This window comes from Takifugu rubripes, chromosome 19 (genome assembly GCF_901000725.2).
Source record: "Takifugu rubripes chromosome 19, fTakRub1.2, whole genome shotgun sequence".
Taxonomy (NCBI): domain Eukaryota; kingdom Metazoa; phylum Chordata; class Actinopteri; order Tetraodontiformes; family Tetraodontidae; genus Takifugu; species Takifugu rubripes.
The window spans coordinates 13,611,111-13,634,146 of NC_042303.1; the positions used below are offsets into that span (position 1 = coordinate 13,611,111).

The window sequence follows — 23,036 nt, forward strand, 5'->3', positions numbered from 1 at the left end:
GTTCCAGCTATCTACTCGATCCAGCGCAGTTTGCTCTTAAATCACATTCCTACTGCTGTTACTGCAGCAGCACAGCAGACTTTATACTGCCAATATCAACATAAATATCAGATGGATCTATTGAAAACAACATGTATTCGACATACAGAAGCTGCATTTCACGTAGAGAGTCACATTTAAGGGGTAAATGACAGGTTTTAACTGTCTCATACTGAAGATGTTCTGTGAGTGCAGCTGAGACACCCCCCCCCCAAAAAAAATGCTGACTTCTCCAGCTGAGGAGACAGCATCAAAAAGCACACAGCAGCCTGACTGTCTCGCATTTGTCTGCACTTATCCATCACTTGTTTGCGTGGACAACTGCAGCGTCCTAGGCTTCTACACTCAACGATCAACGGCGAGATCCTGCAGGCACCATCCAGAGAGAGACAGGATGAGACTGGAAGTGGGATGGAGGTAGAGTGGGAGGGAGATGCAGACTATCTGCCACAGGTTCCTGTGTGTTGAAGTGCATCACGTATTGTACAGTGACTGCCAACAAAACTATCTGTAAACCTGTATGTGTGTGTATGTGTGTGTGTGTGTGTGTGTGCGTGCGCGCTCTACTTGGCTTCATTGAACAGGTCCTGTGGCCATGCCAAAACCACGGTTATTCTCCAGCCAGCGGCGAAGGCAGTGGAGCACAAATACTTCATTATGGCCTCATTCATCACCTCTGGGACAGGTTGGCACCACTCTCAATCCCACTAACCCCCTCCCCCCACAACCTCGTTCCTCACTCCTTTTTGCAGAAGCACAGGTCCTTCGCTCGTCTCTCACACCCCTGTCTCTTCATCTCCCTGCACTCCTGAGGTTGTTCCAGCTCTTACCCTTTGTCTGATATTATTTCTAATCTCCACTCTACACCCCCCCTCCCCCGCCTCCCATCTTTCATTAACTCTGTACTGCTGCGGCTGAGATATTGAAATGAACTGTATAGTTATATGTTTTTGGAAGGTTCCACTGGTTCTTATGGAGAATGCAGAATGACGAGTTGTGAAGAACCAAAAAAATTACTTTTTCAGCTTTTCTGTTTTTGACATAATCCTGAAATTTTCCGGGGAGAATCATTAAAGATGGTCCTTTAAGGCCTCGTAGTTATTTCATTTATCAAATATATTCATCCCCAGTGTGCAGTTTGACTGCAATTTCCGAAAATAAAAAAAATGACAATATAAATAGGAAAACAGTGCAATAAAAGCAAATCATTTCAATATACCAGTAAAGTCAGATGCCTGACTTCAAAACAGACATTGTTAGGAGTCAATCATAGTTTAATCAACAACCTGTGATAAATATAGACAAATAACTTTTATAAAGTATCATAAAACCTCTCAGCAGTTTCTGAGAAATAATTAAGCTGTTTCCATTCAGCCTAAATCTGGAAATAATTCCTTAAAAAAGAAATATGTCCATATTTTATCAACACAATGGAAACTTAAAGCATTTCGTGGGACAAAAATCTGCCAGAGCAACCAGCAGCACAGAAAGTTGAAAGCCTGTAGTTCATTTCGTCTGAATCCTTAGACCACACCAGTGGCCTACCTGCCATCCCATATGGTTGGCATTCCGCCTAATTAAAGCTTTTGTTGCCCCACAAACTGGGTGTATTACCATAAGTGCTCCCCACAGTCCTGTATTTATGGCAACTTGGCATTATAAACAAGGATTAAAGGAGATAGGGCAATTTCTCTGTGCGTCTCCATATGGACAGAGAAAAGTTCCCAGACAAGATGGCAGGAAACAAAAACAGCAAAACCCAAAGTGAAAACTGAAAACCCTGAATTTGCACATGGGAAGCCAACACTATCAATGTCACAGAGGGCAAGAAAACGCATTTCTGGAGCCGCTATTACGTTGTTAATTATGACTTTAATGAACTGTGCGAGAGCAGGCACTTCCTCTGAGCACTGCGCAACCAGAAATAGCACCGTTTAGTTCGACGCGCGAACCATATGGCTAAAAAACAAAGAGTTTCCACTGCAAAATGTTTCCGCGGTGAAACTCTTTCCACAGGCGGAGGTGACGTTCCGGGGCTCTGTGTTCGGCCCCAAACAAGATGGAAAAACAAGGGAGGTGCAGAGGAAAATCAAATTAGCACGCCGCTAATGGCGTGGCTCAGCTGTGTGCCTCATTTCCTCATTTAGTCTCACGGTGACTTAAGGACTCGTGAAAGTCCAATCCATCTCTTCACATGTAACATTTAAGCTGTTAGCTAAATGAGGAGCCACTTTCACAGCGACGTGGCAGACGGTGAAAGACGACGGCTGAAGAACCACATCTGGGGTCTCTTTGAACACTGGTGACTACGTAGATAACAACAAAACAGACATTTTTCTTGTTTTGTTTATACGTTATCTCAGAAACAAATGACTCATAGCGACACGGCCGTCCACTGTTGAAAATTCATTTTGTCCCCGTCAGCAGGAACGCTCAGACGGGATAAGTTCAACGGAGGGATACGAGCGTTCCGAGTCCCCGTCTAATCGCTTCCACTGACACATCCAGTCTTCATGCCTTTATAAACTGCTGCCTCGCTGCCTGCTTACATTCCTGGAAGCAGATTGTGTTCAGGGTGGAAAAAATGTCTGCCATTGTAAAGTCTTAACAACGCGCTGTTGTGAACTCAACTTTAACAGCTCCGGGAATTTTTTTTCACTGACTTAATCTCATTGACACTTGAGGCAGTTAAGGAGAAGACTGACTGAGGGTTTGGTTAAAATGTTTGCAACGTTCCGGCTCGACCAAGGAGGGGTCACATTTAGCACTTTTAGCTTCCACATTGCTTCTGACGGCCTTTGACTGTCTCCTCTCTGTTCGACACCCTGCTGCAGTCCTCTCCCCGCCGAGCCAGTCCATGTCTGTCTTCCACTCTCTCCATCTTCTTGTGGCACCCTCCTCCCCCTCCCAGTCACTTCCAACACTCTCTTGTGAAGAGGTTCTTGTGTTTGATGGACAAGGCCTGAGTGCAGACATCTCCCTATGGTCCTCCTTATCAGTGGCCAAGTTTGGCAGAGATGAGTGGCAGCTGGCTTTTTCTGGCTGCACTTTGTCTCCAGAGTGCTTTCTCTCTCTCTCTCTATTTCTATCTCTCTCTTTCTCTCTCTCTCTCTGTCTTTCTGGCTCTCTCTCTCTCTAAATGCACAAAGGACTACAGTTATAATTCATGCTGGTATTGATATATAAAGCATATATAATTAAAAATGACCTTCCGATATCATCTGACCTTACTGTGTCTGAGAGACATTTTGTTGAAATCGAATCCGCCCTTTGGGCTCACATCATAACTGTGACATCTGGTGACGACAGACCCACTAACCCAGTTTTCCTGTACTTTACCCTCAACTTTTATCTTGACTGGTTCCCATGAAATGACTGGAAATAAAACATAAATTCTGGAGCCAGTGGGAAACCTAGTCCCGTGAGGGCCCCAAGTCTTCTGTCCTACCAGGTAGACAGCTACCTTCACCATGGAAACTAGGATTTCAGGTTTTCAACCCTTGTTTTAATCTTGTATGAAATGGTTACTGAAATTGTAAACCATGGTATCAGCGTGGATGGTTGCTGTTGTCTACATTTATTCATTGTTTCACTCTTGGTAAACTCCCGAGCGAACGATCTTTGAACTCACACCTAAAGATTTAAGGAAAAGCTACCTAAAAATTCCTCTTAAACAGAAGGAGGTGCAGCAGGACTGCTGTCGCGTTGTGAAGGTGTGAGGAAAAACGTGGGCGGCAAAAATTGACAGCGATGTTGTCAAGCGTTAGTTGGTTAAATCATCACAAATATCGATCCTGGACGTGTGATCCCCACTTAAGACTGATGCTGACTGACCTTTTTAGAGAGCCACACGATGACAACAGGACTGAAATCAGTGGCTCCGATCGATACAGATGATACACCGCGCAGGGGATCAGGGGGGGCCGACCACTCGCTTAGCAAATCAATTGCTGAGCTCCTTGCAACAGAGGAGCTGCTTCCCTCTGCGCTCCACCCGCCCCCACCCGGCCTTAAACGTCCTCTTGCTCTCTTTGAACTTCGAAGTATGGGATGTTTTTCTTAGGGCCTGAAAGGAAGTGGTAAGAGGATGATCTCTCCACATCTTTTACCTAATCCAGTTTGTCTTGTAAATCCACTGTTGATGCCATACGCCCACACAAGCATGCCCAGAAAAACACATGTTATGTTCCCTAGCAACCAAATTTAATCCGTCAATGCCTTGTGTTAATGCTATCGTCGATGTGGGTGGGTGCGTCCAGCCCAGGTGAAGAGAGCACTTAGACCTATGCTACAGGAAACCCAACCCTCCCCGACCAACCCCTCACACGAGGGTGCCATCATCAGAGCTGCCAACATGTCTGTGTGGAATGCACCGGCAATTTACAGGAACACTCGCAGAGTCAGTAAATACGGCTGGACCACTGGTGGATCGCGCACATGTAAAGTGCTCTTAAACTTGTCACATCTGGCATGATTTGAGGCAGAACACACAGCTCGCGTTGCAGAAAAATAAGAGGCCCTCGTGCGTCTGGCAACTACACTCCTGCGCTGACCTAAGCAGGCGTCCACCTACAGAGTCATCCAGAGTGAGCAGACCGCGCAGGCACATGGAGAACCAAACACATGACTCGCCAACATAGTCTGTTGGACCTGGCGGGCTAATATAGGCATCCAGGTTAAAAATAAAAAAGGAAAGGCATGTCGCACAGCTGTGAGATGCTGGGAGGCTTGTGTGTTCTCAGACAACTTGAATCACAACAGCTGAGAGGACAGGGCCCTCCTCTTAACCGCTTTCCCCACAATGTTCCCCTCTTCATCCAGCACAGTCCACCAAGAAACGCTCAGCTTCATTCTTCCTTTCACAATTTCTCACTTCAGAACATCTCACCACCCGTCTATAGATAATACCACCCACGCCTGACAACCATCCCAGCAGCCAAACAAAACAACCCCGGAGGGAATAGAAAGATGAGACTTCTGTGACGCTTGAAATGTAGCAGTAGGATGATTCAGTGTTAAAATCAGGGTCAAACTTCACCCAAAGATGGACAGAGATGTTTGGATTATCCAAACCGTCATCGATGCAACAACTCGCACGTGTTTTCAAAATGTAAATATTAACGTTCCTCAGTTGCAATCTGAGCCGGATCAAATGGACGGCTGCAGATTTTAACCTCGATTCCCCACCAGAGAAACCTCATCTGCCAATCAGCTCAGTAGGTGGTGCGAGCAAATCAGCAGTTGCCTATAAAGGATGAAAATGTTTAAAAGTTACTCACCACTTCCCGCTTCCCTGAGGCCGCGCACGCTAAACTGCAGGAGGATCTCAGAGGGGGCAGCAGCAGCAGCGCGGCAGCCCGAAGCCAACACGTTCAACGGCTTCCCCCTAATTGAAAAAATCTGTCTTCATCTTCTTTTTCTTTTTTCCCCCAGATTGGGCGAGTGCAAGAGGAGATGGAAAAGAAATGAATGCTGCGAGCTCAAGTGGAGAAGAAGCGAGGAGCGGACCTTGCAGATGGTCAGTGCTGTGGAAAAGCCAGGCGGACGCCAGGGAGGAAATGACAACGACAAACTTTTCCAGCAGACAAATGCAATCAGGGGGTGACCACCAAGTTGGTTGCTGAGAGGGCAGACAATATTAACTCCTCCCACTGCTCGCAAACAGCACTTAGCCTTTTCCCCCCATCCCAACATCCCCAGCTTTCTCTGCCGACTTCACTTCACAAGATCAAACCCACCGAGGGAGACGTGGTTGTCACTACAGTGTGTTGCAGTGTGTTCTTAATGGCTGGAATTTGTTAAGCATCCATAAACATTGCCGATGTAACACGCTGAGATCATCCATGTTCAATCGATCATTGATGAGAGATTATTCACTCTGCTAAACTTTAGCAAATCAGAGTCTAAGCATGGAAAATGGACGCATGTAGGAAGACTGAATACATGAAGCAAGAGAAGTATGTGTCAGTAGATTGCAATCTGCAGGATACGATGGGGGCAGAATGATCTGAACTCAGTGGAAATGCAGCTTTAATGACCAGGAAGAGAGCCAGAAGAGAGCGAATACTGAGTCATGTTTCCTAACTACAAAGATCCTGTCTAAATTGTAGTGTAGCGGGAAACAATGGCTTAATTTAGTGCAGCCTGGAATGTGGGAGACTGGGGCCTTTACAACGTGGCGTCCACCAAAGTTCCGATTTCCTTAATAGTTTTGCGTCCATACCAAAGCCGTCAGGAGTGCAGCCAATGGGAGCGCAGGGCACGGGGTGAACGAAAACCGAAGACAGCGTTTGAGGCGGAGGAATAAAACATAAACAAACACGACATGTCTGAACAGACGATTCGCGCTGCCCACATGAGCCAATCCAGGCTTTCCCTCTTTGATTTTCCCTGTGAACAAATTATAGAGCTTGTTTTTGTTTCAGTGTCTATTTAAACTCATTTGTCTTTTGTCTGTCATTATCATAAACATATAATATTATTTCAGAGACCAGAATAGATCGTTTTTAGGTTTATGTACAGTGGCCAAACTAAGTAAAATACAGCAAGTTGATTCTCAACGTCGAAAGACCTCATTAATGCTTTTAAAACGTCATGCTCCCCTTGTGGATTAGTCTGGCTACATATATCTATAACTAACCTTCTTTAAAAGGAATAACACAGCAGCACAGCCTGAAGGGCTGGAAATGACGCTTTGACTCTGCTGCATGTACAATCCGAACCGTTCTCACTGAATTAAATTTGAATGTGAATGAGGTGTCTCTAGCATTGCAGTGGCTGCTTTTTATGTTTGTAAAGAGTGCTGGTGCTGTCTTTCCTTTTTCAGCAGTCAGTCAGTCTATCCTCCGTCCTGAACTGTAAATCCTCAGAGGACAGAGTCTGGGTGGAAACATCTGCTAGAGAACTTTTCAAAAGCTGGAATACTTGGATTGATGCACTTTCAGTGAAGAGTGGCGACTTAAATCATTGCCTGCGACCTTGTAATGGATCTTTGCATTCCGGATCCTAAACCAGACCCGTCCGTAGAAAGGACCGTCCCCCCTCGCTTTGTCAGTCATATGTCAAAGAAAAAGAGGAAGAGAAAACCAAAGCAAAGATGGGCACTCAAACTGGGGCTCTTCTTCTCTTGATCTATGCAGCTGCTAAATGTTCAACAAGCAGCACTAAAACCATCCATCCAGCCTTGAAGCTATTTCCATCCATCAAACATTTGTGCTTCAGATGACAAATACACCGGACAATTGGGGACTTTTCCATAGCTAATGACGTAAAACAGGTCTCCACTTTCAAGACGCTGTGTCCAGTGGAACCAGAGAAGAGATCATCTGTACTTCCTCTGAGAAAAAAATAGAAGGAAAAAAAGATTTTAGCAATCCTGAACAGTGTTTGAATTCTTCCTTACTCATAATTCTGAGGTGGGATAGAAAATCATTTTTTTTTTCTTCAAAAAACCTTGTCTGCCTCAAATACTGTGATTTTAATAGAAATGCTCAGGTCCAGGTGCTTAACACTGCAGTGAAGGTCAATTTTCCACCCTCATTTTGAGTTTGCAGCCAAGAAAAGCCATGAACGAAACACAGGAATCAAAGAAATTGGTGTGTGCTGACTGTACAACAAAGAGCAACATTTCATGTTTCCTTTCCTGCTGCCATGGAAACTAAATTTCTTCAGTTGACCTCCCTCACATCAGGTACAAAAGCTCGTCATTGCGACTAAAATAGGCATCACCCTACTGTGACAGGCACAACTGGGCCTCTTTGTACACACAAACCAGAAGTGACCGAGACCCCCGCCTCCCCGCCACTCTTCCTAACGACCGACGTGACACTTTTCCAAAAATGAGATCATTTGTCATTGTAGAAATCAGGACATGCATGAAGAGGGCCTGAGGTGTGTTCAGGAAATGAGAGGGAGGAGAAAGAGCTCCCTCCTCCTTCCATACAGAATAGATAAGTCATGTTCTGCCCCCCCTCCACACACACGCACACACACACGCACACACACACAGGAACAAACGGCGTTATCAATCAATCCCAGGGTCCTGTGGAGAGCGAGGACCCGGGGCCAGAGGTGTGCAGAGAGGAAGGCTGGAACAGGCAGAGCCACTCCAGGAACTGGCAGGACGTACTGGGGCCTTTTTTACATTTAAAGGGAAAATGACTGTGGCAACTTACAAAATAATAACTATTTCTGACCCAAATACTTTTCACCACTTGCTCCCACATTGTGCTGGTGATGTAATTAGGCTCACTTTTGGCAACCTCTAAATATATATTTATGATTGTATTTATTATCTTAATGGCAAGAGTTGAGCTAAATACTGACAAATATGATTGGCTGTCATTAAAACATGTGAGAATGTCACTTATGGGTCCATGCCATCACCACAAATGCTTTGCACCAGTGCTCTCATCGCCTCGTGCTTTCTGGCTGTGGGCTTCCAAGTTTCTCTCGGGCAGTGTGGAGGGTGAAGAGATGAGCAGCGAGACCACAAACACATGCAGAACTTCAGCCAAGACCGATGTGAAAACAAAGAGACAGGGTTGAAATAGATGGGAGCATAAAGGGAGAAGAAGAGAACAGCAAGGCAGAATGAAATGTGTGCTCTGGTTGAAAGAATGAAAACAAAGAGAGACAGGACAGAGAGAGGGAGGATATATGGAGTGTTTGGCTGGGAGAACATGCAAAAAAAGGGGATGAAAAGACAATTTGCACCCATTTTCCCTCCTAGTAGCCCAACATTTGGCAGAACCTGCAGCGTTCTCTGGACACGGCTAAACCTGCCGAAGACTCACACTGAAGGATTAAAGCTACAGCAAGGTTAAAACGTTTGAGGGGATTTTTTGAGGCTCTGCTGATGGAAAACAAAAGTCTGCGTCATTATCCTGCAACAGTCATTTTCACAGCTGTTTCTGATAAGTTTATAATTCCACAGACGGAACACGGAGAAGAGTCCAGTACACAAGGAACAAAGAGAGGAAGCATGGTCAGGGGAGATGGAGAAGGAGAGGCGCTGTCGGCCACATTAACTCTCCCTCCCACACGCGCAGAGCTCGTGCATGCTCTCCTGCGCTGGCATGGCCTTCACGTTTAATCACCGTGTCATCATTAACTGTCTTGTTGACCTCCACCTACGTGCACGCCAGCTAATAACTTGCACAGAGCGGCTGTCAGCACTGTCAATAGAACCAAACAAGAAGACGGAACGCCGAGGGAAAGCAAACAGCAGTCATGTGTCTGATTAGAAATAATCGCTCCTTGCTTCACGAGAATGACGGATTTCTGTCTCCGTGTTTTAAGTTAAACACGTCGAGGACAAGGAAGAGAGAGGAAAATATCTGAGTGGAAGAAAATGTCTGTCAGCTGCTGCTTCTTTCACTCCAGGACACTGGATCAAGACACCAGACTCGCTGGGATGGGATTACTCAAGATTTACCGCACTGCTTTAAAACCACATGTTATTCTGGCTTCTAGCAATAGTGACATTGTAGAACACGGCTTATTTCCTGTCTGCATCAGAGCTCTGGATTGTTAATGATTGTCTCATTAACGTTGGCTTCTAACAAAGCACAATTACATTCTTAATGCGGTGCGCCCCAGGGAGTTATTCTTGGGTCACCATTATTGTGCAGTTATACGACTGATTTAACAGATTGAATTCGATTTTAACTTTTAACCGGGACATTTTTGATCTTTTTTTGATCCAATTCCAATTTTTGTTTCTTGTGCCACCAAACAGTCATCTGATTCTAATACTTTAAACATACCTCACTTCCTGATTTGATTTCTATTCCATCCCTTGTCCATTAGAGATTGTCTTATATGTGAATGGTGTCTGGCATTAAAAATAGAGCCATGTCAAAAAATAGATAATCTTCTTCCTAAAAGTTTACTAAATGTCAAAAATTCCTACTGTTAGGTAAAATAGAGTCCAAGTAGGGTCATAACATCCTTTAGAGCTCCTCGGTGGGAGACTTAAACACACATAAATGTAATGTAATGAGTAATCAAACACTGTCTGTGTTTACTGCCGTCCATCTGCAGTAGGTTGGGAATCAAACACACAGACATCTGAGACAAAGAAGGTATCGTGATACGAGACGTGCACAGTCATGTCTGATTAGGCCGTGACCTGACTGACCTCTGATTTGTTTAGATTGTCTGTGCGGGGGCCACATTCTGCTGCCTGAATCATGCCTGAGTGGTTTCAGCAGCCCTGGGTTGAAGATCGCCTCCACCGCAAAAGGATAAACAGCGATTCTCCCCCAGATTTCTCTGAGATTCTGACGTGCGCGTGTGTCATTCATGCGCGGGACTTTAACCAGCATCACATATGTGTGGTTCCTTGGCTGCGTGAGTGTGGAGAACTGTGGCTGAACCAGAGTCTTCGCCCGCCACAAAGCCCAGAGGGAGAAAAGGTTGCGGGGACGCTGGAAACCTCTCTCTGTGAACCGTTCCAAGTGTAACACTCCAACGCTACGTCTCTCACTTTGGTCTGATTAAAAAAAATCATCGCCTGGCTCTCCTGCGTCCCTGAACAAACGATACCATGAATCAAAAACAGGGTGGGAAGTGAGGATGTTAGTTTGTCCCAACAGAGGCTTTACAATATGAGATTGCTGGAGTGTGTCCAAAAGAGGGACATGCCCCCCCCCCCCAGTTCTGACAGCAGCTGAGACACCCTCTCCTAACACACACATGGTCTCCTGGGATCAGCTCTATGTGACACAGCAACACAATCAATCAGTGGATATTGCTTTTATTGACAGTCCCCAGAAGAGAACAGTCTCCTTCTGGTTGATGATCCGATGCTGCTTCTTTTTCTCCTCACTCTTACCTCCATCTGTGTGCTTTGATTCCTCTACCCCGCTGACCCACTCAACCCCTACACCAGCACTTTGTTATAATTTATGTATTTCTATGATCTCTACCTATTCTCCTCTACCTGTTCTCCCCCCTTCTCCTCTCTCTCTACCCAGCTGACCATCAGCAGGAGGGTCCCCCTATATGAGCCTGGTCCTGCTCAAGGTTTTGTCCTGTTAAAGGGGAGTTTTTCCTGCCACTGTGGCTTGTTGGGGGTCAGGCCCTGGGATTCTGTAAAGCGCCTAGAAGCAATCCTGATTGTAACAGAAGCTTTTTGTATTTATTTCCAATTCACGAAAAGACCACAGAAAAACACACCCCTTTCTACTTCGATCCTTGTGAGGACTTGCCTGACAGCAACTTTGACCTAACCCTAATTCTAACCTTAACCTCCAAGTCTTAACCTTCAAACAGTCCTCTGGGGTTGTGGGAGCCAGACAAAACTGTGCTCACATTGCTAGCGATACGCGTATTGTGGTGCTCACACACATACTAATCAGACCTAAACACAAGCGGGCAACACCAAACAATGACTTCCCTGCCATCTCTGGGTGTGGTGGGCTAAAGCACCAGGCTTCATGCATATTTCATAGCTACAATCATACACTTTCTGCTCCATGAATAATGCAGACACTGTTTAAAGGTGAGCTCTAGGGGGCAGAGGGGGGATTTAGGAAATGAAATTGAAAATGAGACGCCGCTCGCCACCGGACTGTTGCTCCTACATCATTTAAATGCAACCCGTCCGTCCGAAGAAAAACTAAAAACAACTGGTCCATCATTTTATTTTAATCTAAAGGTTTGTAATCAAAATGCATTTATAAGGCATTTCAATGGATAAAGAATACAACAAAGAAAAAAAAATTCCCCTTGTGATCCGGTTGCAGATTGTGTCAGAACCCAGAATATCTGTGAGGAAGCCGATCCGTGTCCCGGCACTGAGGCTTTGGGGGCAAATGAACACCCTCTTTATGCTAACTTTACAGGAGACCGCACCTAAGATGAGGTCAGCGACTTTAGAGCTACAAAGGAAATGCCGCCTTCTTAAAGGCTTCGACAGAAAAGTGTCTAATTCCTACACTTGACCGGTGGACCAAGGCCTTCGCTTGGACAGGAAGCAGAACCACTGTGGATAATGGAGGAAGCTGGAGTTTCAGACAGTTATTCAGATGGAAACAAGGCTGGTTTTCTGACCACAGACTGTCACTTCCTTTATGTTTGGTTTCCCTCCCTCCCTACTTCGCTCCCAGTACGTCCAGTCATCCAGGGAGCCATTCCTGAACTCAAGGACTGAGAATTTTGCTCTTTATCAATCCAAAATTGTTCTCCCCGTCTCCCCACCGCTCCGACCCTCGGTCCAGATGCACAGTACATGGAAAAAAAATGCGGAGGATGCATTTCCATGCGCCACTGGGGACGGCCACAATTCAGTTCTTCTCCAACAGATGTCATATATCAGCTATTCTCTGAAGAAGCCACGCAATGAGAGGGTGTGGGTGCGTTGGGGGGGGCAAAGAACAAAGGAATGATGGGAGATGTCTGTTGACAGACAGCGTGGTTCGAATCAGACCATCCGTTCCACGACGCACAGACGCATCCTGCACACATACTGCTAATGCATATATATTTCATATTTTCACATGCAACATCTCCCCCCTCCAAAAAAGCCCCCAAAACACCCAACCCCCCACTTTCGTGTACACAAAAATAAAAGTCATCGGAGGAGAATTTATTCATTCCTCCACAGAGGCTTCAATTATCTTTTTGCTTTCGGGATAAAAGGCAGCTGAAAGCTTGGGCATGTGTGTGTGTCTGTGTTTGTGTGTGCGTGCACAGGGGAGGGGGGGCTGTTTGGCTGGCAGAACTCGAACAGCTACATTAATGGGAAAGATAAATGACCTCCCCATTTTCCCTCCATCTGCCGTTAACCTGGTTTTTGGGTAATTGGATTTCAATTAGATTGAATCTTCAGCCATTTTTTCTTGGTCATTGTCGACGATCTCTGAATCTGGTGATTTATCAGTCAAGTTGAATATTTGGTGCTGATCCAGCAAGTGGCGAGGCGTTTATGGACTCCTGATTTCTGCTCCCGCTGCCTCGCTAACACGTGGGCAGTGATTCAGGACCGGCTCTCTATTGTCCCGATCAGCATGTACAAACTTGAAGGTAAACCTGGCCCGGGTCCGAAAGCTCTCCTTCCAGTCAGCAAATGACAGATGAATAATGGATGGACCTATAAATGAAGCGTGACATGAGTTTTACATCCCAGATCCTGCTGGAAATGAAATCAAATGAGTTCTGAACGTCGCCTTGACAACAGTTACGGCTCATAAATCACTATTCTGCACAAATTTTCATGTGTCCAGATTTCATGAATCCCAGATTAAATTTACATTTGACTCGTCAGGCAGAGTTTGACAACAGAAGGAGCTTTGTTTGAATTTGGTGTGACAATTACTCCATCCCTTCTGTCGCCTCCCTGCGATGGGCTCCCGTCTTTTGTCCCGGCTCTTTCTGTTCATGGTTCGCGGCTCCTGCCTGACGCGATTCCCCTGCGGAGCCGCGAACGAGACAGGGGCAAAGACGAGGAAGAGAAAATCTCATTTAGAAAGCGATCAGCTGTCATCTACCTTTCATCTCCAGCTCAGAGACAGACAAAATACAGAGGAGCAAAAGAAAACATTATTCTGGGAAACAACAGCCCCCTTTCCACCATCCGACCCTGAAGAGGATTTTCCGAACCCTTGATGCGTTTCCACCAAAATTACCCAGGGGAGAAAAAAACACCCCAAAATTTCCTTTAAAAAATAAATAAATTGGGCTTTAGATTTTTAGATTTGCAGCAGTCCTGAAGGGCTGTGGAATTCCTGTAATGCTGGAGTCACTGGTCCATCGCAGGAAACACACACATGTGCTCTTGTTTCTTGGAACCGGCTTCTATATGTAGTACAATTGATTAGTAGTCACATGTCCACAGAATGGTTATTTAATTTAAAAGGAGGTTACAAAGCTGAAAAAAAGTATCTGATCAGATTATCTCTGTTCTCGACGCAACTTTTCTGATGTGAAAATGAATTTAATGACTGTGACATGCTTAGATCACCCAGATAAACTCCTCATTGTGTGCCATTGTGTGTCCATGTGAGGCCATGTGTCAATGTGGTCGTGAACTTTTTTAAATTTTAAACCTTCTTTTCGTTCATTTTCCATGTTTCTTCATGTTATTATTCCCTTTCGGTCTTTCCTTGTAAAGTCAGACTTCTTTAACTTCCTAATTGGTGCTATTTCTGCTTAGTCGGAACATTTTCCTCCCTCTCTGTGGTGTCATTACAGAAGAAAGAGCTTCCAGAAGCCGAAACAGACATTAATATTGCCCTAGTTTTTGACGATATGTTACACATCACTAGCATTGCAAATTTTCACCTGATAAAAGGTGCATCTCCTTTAAAAATTCCCCATCTGAAATTCAGGCCTAATTAACCCAAATTAAAGCGAGCCTGTCTTTTGCACTACAAAAGGTTAGCAGCATGAAGATGTAAATCATTGCAATGGGGAACACAGGAGATCAAAATGGGCGAAAAGGGACTTCAAAGTGTGTGTGTGCGTGTGTGTGTGTGAGGGAGGGGGGGGTGAATAATCATTCTGTGGTGGTGAAACAGTCGCCATCTTTATGTACAAAGATACTGTCATCAGCTAGTTTACACCACCTGGAAACCCTTACACACGCACACACACACACACACACACACACACACACACACACACACACACTTTTTCACATCACCCGTCTCCCTCCCCCTTGCTTCCTTGTGGAATGTTGCAAATCTCTGAAGTTTCGTGTGCTAAACATTCACGTTGGGCCTCTTTTCAAACTCTCTCCCCGTCTTCCAATCAATAAGGCCTTCCTCTAGCCACGCCCCTCTTCCCCACCCCTGACAAACGCCTGCCCATCAGAGGTGGATTAATCAGAGATGACGCTCTGGTGCAGAAATAATGCGAACCAAGGCTGATGATAACCGGTGACGGCGGCTGTTACGCAGCCTTCCTTAGGGAGACGCTAATAGCAACTGTGCTGTAATGAGAAGATGCAAAGCACCTGATGTAAAACTTTATGCGCACATTTTGCAGAAGAGAGATCGAATACAGGTCAACTATGTGAATGAGTCAGCACCTACGCAGCATCAGCCGGCGCTCGCGACTCTGCACCGTATGGGGAACCAATCAGACTGGGGACAGATCTGGTGTGGAACAGAACCGGCCTTGGATGCTTCTGTGGCCGAGGGATTTGCTGAACTATGCAGATGGAGAAGTGGCCATACCTGCCAGGACTGCGTGGACGCGGTGCCAAAGCTGGATGTTCTGAAACTGTAGGACTAAATGATTTCTGCAGACTAGAACTGGACAAAGACGAGCTGCCGGAAGCAAGCTGCACCTCCCACACAGCAGCTCAGATCATGCTCATCTCCTCTGATTCCTTAAACAACTGAATATAAAAGGAAGAAATGCGCGCTGCCTCAATTCAGAGCCTATTTCAGGACCAAATAGCTGTAAAATGGGATGACTCACGCGGTAAAGACATTCAGAAATAAGAGGATCTGACGAACGAGCAACGCTGACGCAAGAATGGAAAAAAAAGGAGGGGGGGTACAGAGCAGCAGAGTGGGAGGAGAAAGCCTGTAAAGAAAGTGTAATTATCAGCATGATGACGGGTTAAAGATTGAATACCGTCTGCGTGGTTCGGTGTGCTTGATTTTAAAACATACTGCAAAAAAAACCCATAGCAGAACATTGGCATCATCCTCCCCACCCCCACCCCCCCAACCCTCTTTCCATTTGTTGAACGCTGAAAGAAATAACCTAGAAAATGATCATGCGTCTTCCTTTTTACCACAAGCCAGCAGAGCCGCTCCTGAGCTCTCTGGCATCGCGTCTCTGCGCTCAGCGAACACCATTTGGTGTTCAGACGACGGCGTTTCAGCCATATCAGGTTGCTCCACTCCTCCATATGCCGTCGATGGAAAGGCAATGCGAGAACATATAATTCCCATGCTTTTCAAGCAAAAGAGGTGGAAAACTATATATAAATATAAACATATATTATATTAAACATATCCTTTACTCCCTCTGGAGGCCCTCTTATCTGCTTTGATTCAGAACATTTTGCTCCATCCTGACCAGTCTTTAATCCCGATGATGGTGTATTTTATTAGCCAGTGTTCAACATGAGCAGTTAATTTAGTCACAAATTAACTGGGACATTTTCTGGCTGGAGATAAAAGTGTCTGACAGTTAGTTTCTATGACAACCGAGGGCTGTAGTGTCTACATAACTGACTTTTTCTTCTGAACCGGACTCGGCAGCAAAGATGATTATCATATTTGGAGGATGCACATGTCATTTCATGTCACTGTTTGTTCTTGTTTTAAAGGTTGTGTGAACCTCCAGACAGAAGTCAGACGTACGGAGACGTCGCACAACCGTCTCATTAAAGGGCTCAAAAGCCAAACAGAAATCAAAATGGAAGCAGCGACATCGAGTTGGCTGCAAACTTTGAGGATCGCTTCCACTCTCGCAGGCTTCACAGCTCCTTTCTTAGCTCTTTCTTCAGCTCCACGGCTGAATTTCAATCAGCTTCCTGAATTGTAATTAGATATTTGAGCTGAATCTATGAATGAAAGCTGTCTGAAATACGAGCGTGACGGATGCCCACGCAGCGAGTGAACCCCCACACACACCGTCCACCCACTGCCGGGCTAACCTCTGGACCAAAATAAGTCCCACATGTGCACATTTGGCAGGAGCGTGACCCTATTAACCCTAAACAAGCTCTGTTTTAGGCTTTACCAACCATTGGCCGCCCATGTCTGGCCCAGGATGACTGACTGACAGCTACGGTGTGTACACACTAATAAACACACACCTCTTCAACACATGCACACACACCCACACAAAGGAACCGTGGAGCCTTTTTTGATAAGGAGGTCAAAGAACAGATGGCAGGATCAACACAACCCAACTTATACAAACATAGACACACTTCCAGAAGTTTCCCCGATTTAAATGTTTTGTTCCTGTTTGGGAAACTGAAGAAAATAACCGCACTGCTGAAGGAAACGGTGAGAAAACGTGTTTTGTTTTTCCTTTTTTGTGAAAAATGAAGGCTGGTAGTGGGCAGACAGGACTGCAACATTGACCTCCTGAACCCTGAACGGAACAGCTAAGAAGCGTTGGCGCCAACTCAATTTAGAACAATCTAACGTACCTGACTGCAAAGCTAAGAAGACATTTAGCTTTTAAAACAGGGAATGTTGGCAGCACCAACACAAGGGAAAATCTTATTGTGCTCAGGATTCAATATTCAGGAGGCTGGAGAGCAGCCTGAGTTAGAACATCTGCCATTCAGACGGATCGGAGCTGGGGGTCCTCGCCGGACGCACGTCTGCGCACACAAACAGAGGTAAAACACACGCGTCATACACATGCACAAAAGGAAAAGGAAGGTTTTTTCCCCCCTAAAATGGACGAAGGAAGCGTGGCGTCCTGCTCTCGTCCAGCTTAGACTGAAATGTGAAACCCACATTTCAGCCGAGCACAATAAGAGGAAACCGAGGCTCGAGCACGTGCGCCGTCTTTAGTGTCAAGCTATTAAATATTACAGGTGTTAAGTCAGCTGTGGTCCGTGTGGCTGCGTGCACACACACACACGCACACACACACGCACGCACACACACACACACACACACACACACACACACACAGGCTACACCTTCATCGGGACAACCTGTGATTAAAGCGTCTCCGGCATTTAACACCTGCTCACACAAACACACGCACACAAACACACACACACAAACACACATGCTCGTGCATACCTGATACCGCCTCCCAACTCATTCACACTCGCCGTGTCCCACCTGTGTTAGGACGCGTTCTTCTGCAGAAAGAAACACACAAACACACCTGGGCACACAAACACACACAAAGACACACACACACACACACATTAAGTCAGCTATCATCGGCGTCATTAACTCATGTGTCCATCAAACTGACTGGCTGGAAACCAGGTTTGACAACAACTGGGACATGTTTTACACGCAGCTGCGGCTCAAACACCAGCTCGTAAAGACCAGGGGGAGATGAGGATGCTCTTAAAGACATTAGGAGATAAACAAACAAGGCAGGGCCGCCATAAGCCAACCAGATGGGAGCACAAGCACGCCATAAAAAAGTATACAGGCAGCATAAATTCTTCATTCCTCTATGAGTCAGGATTTTCCATCCAGTCTGGATTATCCAGTCAGTCATCAGCAGAGCAGCAGGCACATTTTTTAGATTTGACTGCAAGTATGCTTCCATAAGGTTTATTATAATATGTGTTGGCGTGGGTGAGGCCGCTGGTGTAAAGAGGAAGATGTTAAAATGGAAAAATGAGACACTGAACCAAACATTATTCAATTCACACCTTGGATTGATGACCTCTCTCAGGAAACAAGCATCCCTCTCAATAGAATATATGGTTCTCAGGTTGAGTTAAACACATCTGTCTATTATTGATGCAGGGTTATACCTGTACTGTTCCTGTTGTTCATGCTCCTGCCACTAGGGGGACGCGTTAAGAACAGTAATAAGGTATCCACTATTGCGAAATATATCTATATATATTTTTTTTTAGTCAAATAATAGATAAGAAAGTCAAAATAATTTAGACTGAAATGCAGGCAACTGCACAGGCACCAAGAAAGCTTCGGGTCAAAACTTTATATTGATTTACTCTGGCAAAAGAGGTAATTTTCTGCAACCATCTGTCTGTCACTTCACATGGGCACTCGGCTGAGGAAGACCCCATTAGCTTCTCTTCTGAGGATCCAGACACAAGGGGCAGTTTCACGATTTAAAAGGAAACGGTCTGCTGGGCCCTAGTTAAGTTTTTATGCTCTCCGAGTAGTTTTGCGGATTCTTACTACTTTGTAAAAGCTGATTAAACCTGATACAGAAACAACAGAGGCAGGAGAAGCAGGTTTCACTCGTCCACAGAACTTTCCTTATAAATCTGTGAGCAATAACAGCCATTTTAGATCTGAAGTAGCCATTTTTCCTCTTTGGATGTCTCTCAGCAGCTGCACTGCTAAAGGGTCAAGTGTTAAAATTACAATAGTGGTGGTTTTAAAACATTTTCTAACATTTATTGAGCAACATAAAGCTTGCAAACAAACTGCCTTTTCCTATTAATCCATTTTGCAGGCCAAACGATGCTGCTGATCATGATGGACGAATAATAACGTGTTTATCTTCTCTGAGGCTTGGTGAAGCTCTGCGGAGCCTGCGTGCCTGTCTGTCTGCCCTCTGGTTGGTTCATGATGAATCCTACGCTGTGGGAAAACCCCAGAGCAGAGGATTAGACAGGAGAAAAGGGGATTTGCTTGTTAAAAGATGACCTCTGACATGCATACAACGGCTTTTTGATTCACCGCATCGCCTCTTTCTACTTCCCACTTGTGGACTTTGCAGTCACGCTGTCACTTAGCCGATTCACGTTCACCGTCATGGTTAGACGGCACAACATCAGCTTACGCTGTCTACAGTGATCTGTTACGTGAGAATAGTCCGATGAGCATTCATGCTAGAGTCTAGGATGTGGCTGACAATACTAAATGTGTGATTAGATCACCCTAGAAGATGAAGCTATGTGCAGTAATAGCATGCGCAGTTGAGTTAGCATGCCTATGCAAAGCTATGTTTTTTGTTGAAAGTAGAACATTTCCTCATTTAATTTACCATATTTAGATTAGCATATGGTCATTTGTTAATTATAACTAAACACAGAAATAACTAAACAATATTTTTGAAGTAAAAAATTAAAAAAATTTTTTTTTCCTAATTTTCTAGTAGCACTGCATTTAGCCAATCCTGATATTGGCATAAAACTGAAGTGACACTTGACCTCCACAATATACTGCAGCTCTGATGCTGAGAAGAGCAGTCATTGCATATTCAACTAGATCTGACTGTAAATGCAGTTATACCATCTTAAGACTGCTGCATCTCTGTTTTTAAGATGGGTGGTGTGTGTGTGTGTGTGTGTGTGTGTGTGTGTCTGTGTGTGTGTGTGTTTCGTCTTTCAAGCCTCTATCAGGGGAAGCTGGTCGCGGTCCAGAGCCTTTTTCATCTCCTGTTTCCTTCCTCCCACCACCCCCTCGGAACCCAGGCCCTTTGAGAGTTACCTGTACGGCAGGAACTGAAGGTCAACTCCCTCATCCATGAAATACGGCCTTCACATCCAGGGCTGAGCCATTTACTGAAATTTAACCCAAAATTTCCATCTGAAGAGGCGCAATTAGCAAAAGGGCAAAGGCTGAGATTAATTATGCAGCTGATCACTGTTCTACAGTGGTAATTCACAGATGAACCCCCCCCCCCACACACACACACGCGTGCATCAGTCCTTCCATTTATAATGATCACTTTTAATCAAAGCTCACCTTCAGCTTATGATTTGTGCATATTCTAGTGGTGAGACATTCCTCACTGATGTTGAAAACTCCTGATACCTAGGAGTTTGTTTAATTTCAACGCAGTATAAAATATCAGCGCCAAGCCGCAGTTTGACCTCGCACGTGTTTTCCCAGACATCCTCTGGCTTCACTGGAAGAAGAAAAAAAAAATCACATCTGCACTAAAAGTTCACATGAAACTGATCATTTAATGCAGGATTTCCGTCAGTGAGCTCACATGGAAGAGGCAGACTTCAGAGTCTCTGCTAGACGTGTACACACACACGCACACACACACACACGCACAAACACACACAGATTTTTATTCATCATTTGCTCACCAAAATTCCCAAAACCAAATGACGCCTAACTCATCTGAATTCCAAATATCAGACAGAAACACGCAGTTTTGGCCCCTCAACGTGGACCGGACCCCACAGCAATAGAGAAGTCCTCTAAATGAACTAATCGGATGCAGCGTTGACTCATGCGCAACACCTCGCCCACTCAGAATGGCGGAAAAGGAGCTTGAAAAAGGAGGCCAGGAACCTTACAGGCACACAAAAAAGGTTCCATCAACACAGCAAATAAGCCTTGTTGGAAACAGAGGGTTGTCAGACACTCAATTGTCAGAGATCAATATCATTGATCAAGCCAAACAATCAGTTTGCTCACAGAATCAATAAACCAATCAAATAATTTAACACTGCAGATTCATCAAGCTCCTCTGGTGCAGTTTTTCACAGGTTCCAGTGGGACACCAAGTCCCTGTGGAGTTTATGTACTGGAGTCAGAGCGCTGTAATGCACCACACTGACCCCTGCTGGTTGGCACCACCTTGAACATAAATAAACGATTAAAAATCAAAATCAGCATCATTGGAGATGACGTCCGTGCACATGGCATCAATGGAGGACCGTTTCTTTCCCCTGCTGCTTCCACTTTGATCGCGAGCTTTCTCATCCGTTGGAACAGGTGGCTGGACAGAAAGCGAGCGTGTGGCCGGGGCGGGGGTGTAGGTGATGGAGGAGGAGGAGATAATCAAAGCGCTCTTTGAAGTGGTGCGGTGTTTTAAATTCGCTGAACAGAGGATGAACCTTTGAGAAATGCACAAGCCCCCCCTCCCCCCAGGGGATTAAAGCTGCTTCCTCTAACTTTCATTAAAACACACACACACACACACACACACACACACACACACACACACACACACACACACACACACACACACACACACACACACACACACACACACAGAGAAAACACTATTTACTGACTGGAAACACACAGGACTGTTCAGATGATGACCTACTGACATCTGCAAGACCTTCGATCAGAACCCAGGCTGTCAATCATCCCCCCCAGACTCTTTAAAAGAAAAGACAGGAGCTGCTTCAGAGTCAGACCACAACCGCATTCACCCTCTAAACCCCCATGGTTAGGGAGCTCTTTATGACCAAACCTGATGCGCGACCATGGATGAGTTGTGGTGTGAGACTGTGACCCTCAGAATGACAATGAAGGTGAGTAACCGTGCCTGCATCCCAATCTAAACCTACAGTGTTGCTGTGTGGTGCAGAGGTGTGCTTTAAATCACACCTGGATGGCACAGGTAACAGTCTTCCACTCAATATAAGCTGATATGACATCATTCTGTTCTCTACTGAGGTGGACATGCCGGAATTGCAGGTCTGCGCTCTGCAAATGTGAAGTTGGTGCACATCTGACAGCAGCGAGCTTCCTCCCTTTATTTCCAGTGACAGTTCAAAGCCAGCTTCGCCCTCTAAGCCTTCATTAAGGCCCAGATCAGCACCAGGGCAAAAATCCGGCTGAATCAGCACAACTGTGCACCAGTCAAGGAGAAATGAGGAAAACAACTAAATACAACCCTTAAGAGTGCATAACATGAAATACTTTTTAATGGATGCTCCTTCCAGAATTCTCCCTCTCTCTTGCAGGCGTGCACACATGCGCATGCCTGTCAAATGCAAACACACGAGCACCTGTTAGAGATGACCTTGATGAGAAACCGCTGGAGAGAAAAGCAAACATCCCCGAGGCCGACACAGCTGTCCCACGCAATAACATCCCATCCCCGCAGAGGACAGGGTGCTGCGTTTGATTAGGTAAAATTAAATCCTTCACTCACGGTGATGAAGTAAAAGAATGCACATAAAATCCGATGTCCTTTCCTTAGTGTGCTCTGCATGCCTATTTTTAAAATGCACATGGTTTGGTATTATTGATTTACATTCCTGCATCTTGTTTTCAGAAAAAAAACCCTTTAATGATCAATTGAATTCTGACTTTATTATTGTGAAGCCTCTAGTAATCAAATTTTGATGTCTGGTTTCTGCTTTGGAACAACATTGCTTTAGTTTAGCAGAAGTGGAAACTTGTGTTCAGGCATTGGACTCGTTTGCCCCCTAGTGGTCATTTCAACCAACTGCGCCTCACCGAGCAACTTGAAAACTCCAGGTAAGAGGTTTTTTTTTTTTAAAAAAAAAGCAAACAAACATACATATTTACGTATTGATGCGGGGCCACCACAGCAGCATTTAAAATGTCAGTTTCAGTGACATATAAAATTACAGTTTTATCCAGTAGAACTTTAATGGAGTCCAAAAGCTGTCAAACAGG

General features: G+C 45.2%; 1 protein-coding gene and 1 long non-coding RNA gene across 2 annotated transcripts in view; both read right to left on the reverse strand.

The window, feature by feature from the left end:
* Window positions 1–23,036, reverse strand: part of prickle2b (prickle homolog 2b) — a 52,198-nt gene that overhangs the window by 25,544 nt on the left and 3,618 nt on the right. The gene's annotated exons all lie outside the window — the stretch shown is intronic.
* Window positions 19,065–20,223, reverse strand: LOC115246872 (uncharacterized). Its single transcript, XR_003885964.1, has 2 exons — window positions 20,127–20,223; window positions 19,065–19,274 (listed from the first exon to the last, which is right to left on the reverse strand). It is a non-coding gene; the product is annotated as an uncharacterized lncRNA (long non-coding RNA).